The sequence below is a fragment of the Toxorhynchites rutilus genome, chromosome 2, assembly GCF_029784135.1.
Source record: "Toxorhynchites rutilus septentrionalis strain SRP chromosome 2, ASM2978413v1, whole genome shotgun sequence".
Classification (NCBI taxonomy): Eukaryota; Metazoa; Arthropoda; class Insecta; order Diptera; family Culicidae; genus Toxorhynchites; species Toxorhynchites rutilus.
In genome coordinates, this window is record NC_073745.1 from 255,492,749 (window position 1) to 255,504,861 (window position 12,113).

Sequence of the window (12,113 nt, forward strand, 5' to 3'; positions counted from 1 at the left end):
CGTCCAGCGGACCAAGCAGCGGGTGGGCCTGCGTACATACAAGGTTCAGAAGGCTCCTAACCGCGACGAAAGGCAAAACATGGTGGGGAAGACGCGAGCCCGGAAGCTGTACACCGAAATGCTGACGAAGCCACATTGCCTGGTAATGGACGACGAAACCTACGTCAAAGCGGACTTTCGTCAGCTGCCGGGCCTGTTGTTCTTCTCCGCAGAGGACAAATTCAGCGTTCCGGAGGAGATTCGCAAGCAGAAACTATCCAAGTTTGCCAAAAAGTACATGGTGTGGCAAGCGATCTGCTCATGCGGAAAGCGGAGCGCCCCCTTCGTGATGACCGGCACGGTAAACGGGCAGGTTTACCTTAAGGAGTGCCTACAGAAGCGCTTACTACCACTATTGAAGCAGCACGAGGGCCCGACCATCTTCTGGCCGGATCTCGCTTCGTGCTACTATTTAAAGGACGTGTTGGAGTGGTACGAAGCCAACGGGGTCACCTTCGTGCCAAAGGAAATGACCCAACGCGCCGGAGTTTCGCCCAATAGAGAAATATTGGGCGATTATGAAGCAAGCCCTCCGGAAGAACCCAAAAGTTGTCAAATCGGAGGCGGACTTTTCTTTCTTTCTTTGTTTTTAAGAGGCTTTAAACTTTGCAGTTCATTCGCCTCTATGGCGGACTTCAAGAGAAAATGGATTTCTGTTCAAGAAAAAACTACAACCTGACGTTGTACAGAACCTTATGGACGGGGTAAAGAGGAAGGTGTGAGCATACGAGCTTGGGCTCGACGTATGAATAAAAAGAAAATGCCAAAAGTTGTTTAATAGTATTTATTTTACTGTCTAAAATTTTCAAAAGGATCGGTCTACTGGGCGAATTTCTACAGCGTTTTTTCCATAATGCAATTTGATGTGACACACCCTTTAGTCTCGCTTTGACACGGTGAACCCCATGTCGGTCCCTAGGGACCAGGGCTCTGCATAGTCATAGTCAACTGAAGATAGTCAGCTGACTATCTGACTGACTATATCCATATTCAGTTAGTAATGACTTTTGGCTTCTTCACGCAGTTTATCCACCAAAACGACTAAACAGTAGAGATGTGCCATCCGCTCATGAGCTGTTCATTCGAATCGCTTCATCATAGTGAGCGGATTCGGATCGGCTCGCAATCAAAAAAACGCAGCTCATCAGCTCATTACGGAGCTGGAGCTGATGAGCTATTGAGCTGTTGAGCTGATGAGCTGCTGAGCTGATGAGCTGTTGAGCTGTTGAGCTGATGAACTATTGAGCTGTTGAGCTGATGAGCTGCTGAGCTGATGAGCTGTTGAGCTGTTGAGCTGATGAGCTGTTGAGCTGTTGAGCTGAAGAGCTGTTGAGCTGTTGAGCTGTTGAGCTGTTGAGCTGTTGAGCTGCTGAGCTGTTGAGCTGTTGAGCTGCATAGCTGTGGAGCGCAAAAGCTGCAGAGAGTGTGAATTGCGAGACGCGAAAGGATTTTTCGTCTCCCGCGCTTCATGGTATGACGTCAGTTTGTTTTCGTGTATCCCTCTTCGTACTTTAGCTTTAGCAGAGATGCCAGATAGGAAAAAAAGTTTTTGTTTTGAAGATATTCAATCGTTCGTTACTTCATTGATTTTTTCTAATATGGCCAAACAAAATAATACACATTATTATATGCTTGTAAATAAATTTAATATATTACATTGTTATTTAAACATTACTGTGGAAACACATACATTTATTTCAACGTGCTGAATCAAAACAATTCAGAAAACCACCCGGCATAAATGTTGATGATTGATACTGGTCCTTTTGTTACCTTTGTGATCGCGAATAATTATTTCTCGTTGCACCTATTAGTGGATTTATTTTTATATCCTCGGATGCAAAAAAAAATCTCGATGGTTTTTTTTTCAAAAAACGTTGTCTCGGCCAATATTCCTGGAGGCATTCTATTTGGCTACTGCTGGTTTTTCTGTTGTTTAAGTTCAGCATATCCTAAGCATCTTCTATGTTGGATTTAAGCATTCAGTATTTGTTGTATATTATATTATTAGAATTCATATCAGTTTTAGTTTTTGTACAATTACGAATTAAATTCGTTTATATTTTGCTTTCCGTCTATTAAAAAAATGCACACTATGCAATGTCCCATGGTGATTACGTTTCATATGCAATTGTGTGTACAACTGCAAAATTCAACTGAGCTGAAGAGCTGTTCCAAATGAGCAGCTCACTTGTATGAGCTGAACGGCTCTGAGCCGCTCACCATGATGAGCTGATTTGCCCATCTCTACTAAACAGTCAGTCGCTATCTCCCTCTACTGACTCGACTATATCATTTCATTTTTCCCAGTCAAATTGTCCTCATTGCATTTTGAAGTGACTTCCCCCGAAACGAATTCGTTCCTCTCTTTCTCTATCCCACGACGTGTGCATGCATCGATGTTCGAGTTCAACGTAATACGCTACAGGTGAGCTAGATTCTTTTGTGTCGTACACGAAAATTACTCACGTATAAAATAGCGTGCAGTGTGTGTGCTCTATTTTGCACGCTATTTACTAATACTAACGCGAGGACCTTTATAGCATACTTAATAAATGTCTAAGTTCGTTGGTTTGAATTCACGATGGGTAGGCAATGAACCGTCCATTGATGGGGTAACTTCTTTTTTGCATCAGAAATCATATTTTCTTAAAAATAAGATTACGCACGCGGGTATAAAATTAGTGTCAGGGGAAAATAGAAGTGTGGATTGAAGTCTGTTGAATGAAGAAGCAGATTTGTATTCATTAGTCGAGTCAGTTAAAATAACCACTGACTGGACTAGTTCACCAGTCATCCTCGCTAGTCAACGCTAGTCAATTCATTTTCTAGTCAAGTCACTTTTTGTTGGCGGAGACTGCCGAAGCAGTTCCAGTCGAAGCGAAGCTAAGGAGAGTAGAGTCGGTCTTCATTTTTCACCTTCGAAGATTTCGGACCCTGCTAGGGACTAACGTTAAGCTTTTCGTTACAAACACGTTGATCACAGAGACTGACAGTTATAAAATAAACAATGAAAAAAACCTGGTTTGTTTTCGGATGCATTAGGATATGTGAATACTTTCTAGTCGAATTTCTGATTAATCTGACCGGGAAAAAACCGGGGCTCAAAGTGTTGCACGATATACGATAAAATACAATTACAAACATGAAACCCCATTATCAAATCGAAAATTTACGAGAAGAACAAGCATTGTTTCAAGAGTATTAGTTAGTAATCGAATCAGAATCACGCGGGTGAGATGCGTGAGTTTTTTCGCCCTCGGCTATTTTGGATGTGTTTAATTATCGTGTAAATAAAAACGAGAGTCAATCAAACAATGGTTCTTTTGCAACAATATATTAGATGTGATCAAGTAAATTGGTATAAATACCGTGAGCAGCGCTGTTTTTGCTTAAAACCAACAACAGTGAAATATATCGCCTCCAAAGCTGGGTGAGATATAAATTTTACGAACTCCTTCAAAATGCATAAAATTGATGCTCGATGGATGTACATATAACTTGGGTGTGGGTTGGAGCATCTCAAAGAAGGATGCAAATAAGACATATCAGAGCCAGACTTGAGCTATTCAGAGTAAATTTTACGACGCGATAAGCGAAATTTCATGCCTCAGTTCAAGTTATCCTGATGTTTACAGAAAAAAATTCCAATTTACAGTTGTTTTTTTTTTCATCCATCCATTGAGTATGAATTGAAAAATCAATAAATCCATTTTCGAAAAAATCTTTGCAATGGAGCTCTCGCTTTCCGAGCAACACAAATGAAAAAGAGTAAACTTCAATGCAAACCTACAAATAAATGCTGAAGCCGACTTACTACTATTATAACCCATGTTCACTTTAAATACACTTGCCGTAGACTTACAACCAAACTAGAAACACCAGCTTCAGCTCTTTTTCGTGTTATTTTCGGACTAAGTTCTGCCTAAAGTGACCCAACTTTTCTCCCCTTCGCATTCAAGATGTGCCATGTTTGAATAATGGGTATATTCCGATTTTGCCCTAGAAAATATTAAAGGTCTCGTTCCATCCTATTATGGGCAGATAGGGGACTCATGTGAGCACTCTCATATCGTTTCTCATCGCCTAAATAATTCCAGTTTCTATTTGCATAGAATGTTCGTAACTTATCGTATCTGTTAACCAAATAGATGATTTCGAATTTTATTAACAGTTTTCTGCTGGATGCTCTCTCCCATCAAATAACTGTCCATGCGTGAACATGTTATTAGCTAAGTAATGAAACTGTTGCTGACCCTCCGGGTCTTCTGTTACAGATGTAATCCCATTTATAGCCCACATCGCTGATATGATTCGTTTTCTCCGAATGCAATCAGTGGAATTATAACTTTGAACAAATTTTTCCCTTCTTGAACCTGTCAAACTCTTTCGGCGGTGAATTGCTTTTGTCTGAACCAACGTCGCGGAGGATTTCTTTTCTTTTTCTTTTTTCGTATCATTTATCCGCGAAGTAAGCAAAAATCGGAAAAGTTTATTTTAAAAATCTACACCAAATTCGATTTGTTCGCTCGTTATTCATAAGCGGAATCTAATAATGTTGATTTATGATAGGCGAATGCCATCTTTCTTCTCGAGTGCTCTCCTCCTTTTCGGTTGCTTTCACGGGTGCTCCTCAATGATGCCACTTTTGTAGTGACGTCCTGTGCTGCGGAAATGCTCGGAAAATGCGATAGGGTAAAGCTGACTTCATGCTCATATGGGGAAAAGTTTCTCACACGACCATACTGAAAATTAAAATTGGTAATTTTGTTCGCAAAACATTAGACCCACATTTTTTTATTTTTTCATTAAGGTGTCCAATTCCATTTTTGGGTGGTCCGAAAAAACATTTTTTCCCTATTTTTTTCAAAAATTACTCTTTTCAAAAATTAATAACTTTTGAACTAGTGCATCGAATCAGATAATCGACATACCAAATTGAAGCTAATGAGCTAGTCTTAGTCTGTGAGAGGTTCTCAATAGGGTTGAAGTCCAGGCTACGAGCTGGCCAGTCCAAAAGCTGATTTTTATCTCTCGGAAAACCATGACATCTTGCTGGCGTGAATGGCCACATCATCTTGCGGGAAGATGAAGAGTTGTCCATGACGTCTTCGGTATACGGTATCAGTACACTGTCCAGCAGCTCCAGATAGGTTTTCCAATTCATTCTTGTCGAAATTGTTGCTATAGGCGTCTTTCCTCTACTTGAAAAAAGTCCTGCTTTATTCCCGAGACTTCCAGTCTCCCCAAGCTGTATAATGCGATTTCGGTTCCGCTTTGAATTCTTGGAGCTGCCTTTGTTTCTGTTTCGTATGCCAAATTCGGGACCTTTCTCAAGAAAATTTATTACCACTGTTTCTCGTTTGTTGATCGCTATCGCCCGAGTGCTTAAGCCGATATCCTTCAATTCACGGATTAACCCTTTGCGGGCGGAATTAATTTCACTTGGAAGAGATTCTCTTATCTTTCCACGCTAATAATATTTTGATTATACTGATTGCCATTACCTTATATTCATAGAAACTTCGCATACATCCGTGAAAAAGTTCACTAGACGTTAAAATTCGTTCAGGAAATAGTAAACTATTACATCGTTAACTAAAGTATTTAGTATGATTCCTTGCTGTGGTGGCTGAGAGCAGACAAACGACCGCAAAGGGTTAATCTCTGCTCAGTTCCGTCCAAGAACATTACTTTCGACATCGTGGTTGAAAATTGTATTCCAGTCGGATATGTCGAATAATGTTTTGAATTGGGCTGCTAATCCATTTTGTATTCCATATTCAAATGCGTTTATTCAATATTTGCTATCAACGATTTCAACAGTGTATTAACCGTTTTATCCGTAGAATTTTTGCAATTTCATTAATTTTGACATTAACTTTCTGATACTAAATGATATTGATCCTACTGCCATTCAAGCTACAAAGATTTAATGAAAAAACCTCTGTTGAATTTGTTTTTTTTTAAATACGTTTGGCCCAGATCAATAGATTGAATCGTTTGTCGGATGAAAAACCTGAATTCACGATGCTACATGCAGAACTGACTGATTTCTATTTGATCATTCCCACTTATATCCAACGCTAATAAATTTGAAGATCATTTAAAAAGCGGCATGAATTTGGTTGAAATGGCAGCAGAACAACTGACGGCGAAAGGAAGACTGTTGTTGTGTGGATAGTGTATGTAATTTTACCCTTACATCCAACGTATTTCGCCTGCAATGTGCAGTCTTTCCCTTTAAACACACTGAGAGAAATAATTAGTAAATATAACGAATTTTTTGGTAAATACTACCAATCAATAGTCATTTTCGACCGTACTAATAAACACATATGTCAAGCAGAACCATGATTCGGAAGCCCAATATCGGCTACATTTTCTCGCCGAAAATGCACGTATCAGAATTATATCCTTATTAAACCTCCGTATTGCCTTATGGGAACAATGAAAATGGTTAATACGCGCTTTTCTCACCAATGTTCAGATATGACAATATCCAAGCTTACTAATGTTATCGAGTAAAATATACTAATCTCTGGTAGGGATGCGGGTTTGTTGACAATATGTACAAAAAATTTGTACATTCTACTAATTTTGCATTACCAAATGTATTTAGTAGTTTTCGACCGAGGATTTTTCTAAGGGCACACCGTGTCAATGCGACACAGCCCTGCGCTTATATTTCGCCCTCTTTTAGGTTTAGTACAACCCTGCATTATCCAACCCAATCACGCAGCACGAACACTCGTCCTCTTTCGTGTCTGGGCATCGGTGAAGGTAAGACGTGTGCTCTGTATTTGAAGTGTAAAGCATTTCCGAAATGGCTGGTCTCATGGTGGCTACACATTGGCGATCCTGCCAGGAGGCTGATTTTTCCAGCCAAAAGAACAATTTGGAAATATTATTTCTGCAGCTTAGAGACCGGTCATTCCAGAGATCCAGTGCGTGTTAGAAATAAGTAAGTGATATCAGCTAAAATGAAGGAATAAAGACGGAAAGGAGATGGAAAACACGGTTTTTTTCTCATTCAGTGAAAAGTAATCGAGAAGATTTATTTCAATTGTAGTAAAGTTAGTTCGGTTTTTTTATTCGTACGTTATGATTTAAAAGCCCGGCAGTAAAAAACTAGTGGGAAAACGACAACTTGGTAGCGGATCGAGACGACCGCACATTGAATGTTGGCAGCGGATCGAGACGACCGCGATGGTTTTTTTTTTTATCCCATTTATTTATTCAAGGCTCATTAGCATTTTACATGTAACAGAGCCGAATTTTAATCGTGTACATGTCACATTGTTATCATATCTATAATTAGCACATTACACAGTTGTAATTCGCCAGTATTCCTTCTATACCATTACATATGGTACATTCACACAGTAGCCATTTAGGCGTAAGAATATTCTTTCTGTTCTTCCATTATCAAGTTGGACCACCGGACAGCGGAGACAGTTGATTGATCATTGTTGAGTTATTTATAGAACAGCAGCCCGATGTGTCTTGCAGAGCAGAGCAGTTGTATGGATGAATCGATCTTAATTTCGACCGTGGATCGATCTCCATCGCTGATGATTGTTGCGTGGACGTAGCTATTCTGTAACAACACAAAGATGGTCAATGAGGGCCCTGAGTTTTGAACTCACGATCGATCGCTTACTAAGCGAACGCGCAACCAATGTGGCTACGGAGAACCCCAGACCGCGATGGTTAAAACGGAGGAAACGGAAGCGGATCAAGACGACCGCGTTGCTTGGAACGGAGGAAACGGAAGCGGATCGAGACGACCGCGAAGGTTAGAACAAATTAACTGATAGCGGATCGGGACGACCGCGTTTGGTAGATGTAGTAGTTAAACACAATAGATGGAGTAAAAAAATGAACGAGTGCTAACGATTCACCGTTAAATGCATTTTACCTGAACTGATTATATGTGCCGTCGGTTTTCTGAGTGATTCGGGAGAGTTTGATGATATGCCATCGGCTAACGAGTCTGGTAGCAATAATCTGGAGGAAATGCAAAACAATATAAATCGATGTGAGAGCAACGGCGTAAATCTGGTCACGGATAAGAGTTCACGGGGGGCGAGAATTCAACAACCGATGAACCATGAGACAACCGAATCTGTCGATAATGATGGTTAGTATTCAAGCGCAGTACATCCGTCGATGCCAAGTCAGAATCAGTATCTCTACTAACGTATGAAGCGATTGGGAGAAACACTAAAGCAGCAATAGAGAGGCATGAATGTCGGTCACGTGGATTCGCATGAGGATTACCGGAGCTGGAATACCGCCAACTTCAGCGCGAGTGCATTGATGTGTACAGAAAATATTCGGCCATTCCCTGGCAACGTCTTTTTGACGCAAGACTGCGTCTTTTATTTATGTACTGTCTAAGTTCAAAGTTTCGAATACGAAAGCGTTACGTTGGAGGTGCAAGGGTTTAAACGGTCTGTCGGCTAAACGAAGTGCTATGATAATCACTTTATTCGAACGATAAAAGTATCGATGATGCATACAAAAGGTGTCTCCGGCTATGTTTTCGATAGAGGAAATTACGAAATGTTTTATTTGGGGTAGATGGAATATTTCATTATTTCAAAGAAGCCACTTTGTTTGATAAGAGCAACACTGCCAATCTTGAATATTCACGAAAGCTTTGAGAAGATTCGTGCGGAGGCTCATGTGAGTTCCGTACATCGTTGGTTTTCATACCATAGGGTGCAGAGAGTTTGTGTACAATCGATTTGAATGTAAATGGTTGTTGATTTTATACGTTGCCAAAAATATATAATTGTGATGGCATGGAACAAATGATTGTACAAATATAAAATCGTATTTGGTGTCAGTCATTTAAACCTGCTCGACTCGGTGAATCAGAAATAAAAAAAACAGACGCAAAGGCTCGAGAAGACGCAAGGTGGGCAACTCACCATTTCCCAAGACGCTATCTCTACAGAACATTTGAAAAACTACAGAACCGACCAGGACATTGCTCTACAGCCACCCCAGGTAGATATTCCAAATCCTAACGTTGTTGAACGTCCAATACGAGCCAAGAGAACATCTTAATAAAATTACATAACAATTGTTGAAGATGAAGCAATTTGAAATCTAATAAGAAACAATTGGATATTTAATTATGTATTTGACAGCAACTCAACTATTTATCCCTGAGTTTTCGATTTTTTTTCGGAAGAGGGGTGATGTGTGGATAGTGTATGTAATTTTCCCTTTACATCCAACGTATTTCGCCTGCAATGTGCAGTCTTTCCCTTTAAACACACCGTGTCAATGCGACACAGCCCTGCGCTCATATTTCGCCCTCTTTTAGATTTAGTACAACCCTGCATTATCCAACCCAATCACGCAGCACTAATACTCGTCCTCTTTCGTGTCTGGGCATTTACCGATTGATCTGAAATTTCGAATGCAAACCCAAAATGGCCGCTGTGACAAAATAGCAAATTACCTTTTAAACGGTTTCATTCAACTTGACCTATTTGTATGTATGTTTGTATGTCTGTAGGGTTGTCTGACATTAATAAAATGTTTACCCCGTTTCTTTTGGCTAATTGATCTGAAGTTTGAAACACACCTTTATCTCTGCTGTCATTATAATACTGCGTATTGCATATAGTACTGAGTTATTGCATTATCCCTCGGCCATCGGAACTCTGTGGCTCAAAGATCGAAGCTAGAAGCTACGAAGCAGAAAATACGAGCAAAAATGGAAGGCAAGAACCTTCGACAGATAACTCTTTGTCGAAGAACTTGTAGACAAGTAGGCGAAAGAACCGAAGAACAAACTGTGCCCTACTTACTGGTGAAACTGAACACTCAACGGCCTCCATTCTAGCGATTTTACCGCCAGAAGGCGTGTACAGAGATCTAGAACTGCTGGAGTCAGAAAAGAGCATATGGTGACCATTCATGCGGCAAAAGTCGCTTTTTTTAAGAGCTGTGACGTGAAAGACGTGAACAAAAGAACCCGAAACGCTACATCTTAAGTGCAGTAACGTGATGGCTGAAAAGAACAAAAAAGCGCCAGGTCCCGATGATATCAATCAACATAGTTTTGAAAGCAGCGATCCAAGCGTTCCCAGATATGGTTGGAACGGTGTGGCAGAAATGTTTGGACCAAGGCTACTTCTCTGATAAATGGAAGATCCAAAAGTTAGTGTAACTGTCGAAATCAGGAAAGCCGTCGGGAGATCCGTACATACCTATATATTTGCTTAATACACTCGGAAATTAATATCCATGGTGAGATCGGAGAAGATCAATGTAAAGCTGCTAAAATGGGCCATCCGTTTGACGACATGTCAACACTAAAGAAACCCATGACGAGATGACGGGTCATCGAATGCAGAGGGCGAAACTAAAAATAGCCCATCACAAAACGATAGAGCTGATAGTGAATAAGGAGTGTATCGAAAAGTAGTCTTAAACATTTAACACGTTATTACACACAAACGGGTGAACTTTTTTTGTCGTGTAATCAGAGCACGCTTTGTTCACATGTCAAAAATCGAAATACAAGTCATTTAGTCGCGGTCATAAAGTTGTTTCCGAAATGTCGCGGATTGATTTGAAAACTAAAAAGAAAATGCCACAAAATAGCAAAAAAAAATCAAAGTTGGTCCAGAAGGTGTTAAACGAATCGTCGCAAAGTTCGGTAATGAGTGTTCTTTCGATGATTTCAGCGGAAGTGGACGAAAACCCGGACCAAGTAATCCCGAATTGGACCGAAAAGTTGTAAATTATATTCAGAAGATCCGCATCTATTCGTGAAGTTCAAAAGCAGTGTTAGGATGATTCAGCGGATTAAACAGAGACATGGTCTAAAGACCTATAAAAAGCAAAAAGTGGCCAGACAAACACCGGAGCAGCACGATCGCGCTAACACTCGAGTTCGAATGCTATATGAGCGTATTTTGAACAATCCCAACCAGTGCATTCTCACGGATGACGAAACATACGTCAAAGAAGATTCCAGAATGCTGCCGGGACCTCAATTTTATACCAAATCGACTGTTGCGATGGAAAAATTCGGCCAAAACGCTCGTTTGGCTCGTTTGGAAAGAACTTTATTTCGATGTTTGAAAGTTTAAGACTACTTTTCGATACACTCCTTATCGGCAAAGTGTTGCAACGGGCAAAAATCTCTGTCGGAAGAAATCGTACATGGACGTTAAAATTGACAATTGACTTAACGTTTTTGGCATAGGATGGCGCCAGTATCGTTAGCAGGTTGCAGAAGACGTCTTTTGGCTAGTGTATCGTCGTCGATGATAATGTGTGAAGGCCCAGTCTGGGTCACTGCTCTGGAAACTCATCGCAATCGAAAGAATTTGGATAGTCCATTCCGACTCATGGTACTGCGAAACATGTGTGCCTATAGAACTATATCATCAGAAGCAGTACGTTCGTTATCGCAAGCATCTTCATCGGCAGAATCCTCACGATAGATAGCGAGTGCTACAAACCGAAAACAGAAAATTGTCGAAGTAATACGAAGCACACTGAGAGCCGTTGACCGTTTAAGAGTTGAACGATGTAATTTTTCAATCATACCCAAAATCACCATACAACAGATAGCCTAACGGAATCCTACGTTAACGGTTAACGGTCGTGTCTCGGACACAACCATCCTGTGACTTTTTCTATTATAGAGCCTTGAAATTCGCCTTAAATTCTAGCTTCGTTCGGTCCTAGCCTTGAAAAAGACCAATCAATCAATGGACCCTCCATTGGGATTGAATCCAAGATCGTTCGCCTGGTGAGCGGACGCGTATCTTCAGTGACGTTCCAGTCGCGGCGCCTGGTTTGTAATCCGTTTTCCGGAATCACATCGCGGTTTGCACAAATGTATGTGATATTAGTTGATCCCATTTTAACGCTATTTTAAGGGATTAACTATTGATCCTAAGTCAAACAATCTTATTTGCTGAAGAAGATTTTGAGACGGTTTACAGAAAGAATAAACTATGGTCGAAATCATATCACCAAATACGACATAAGCAAATTACGGAAAGTTTGTCTGAAGGCCAGATCGAGTCGTGTCA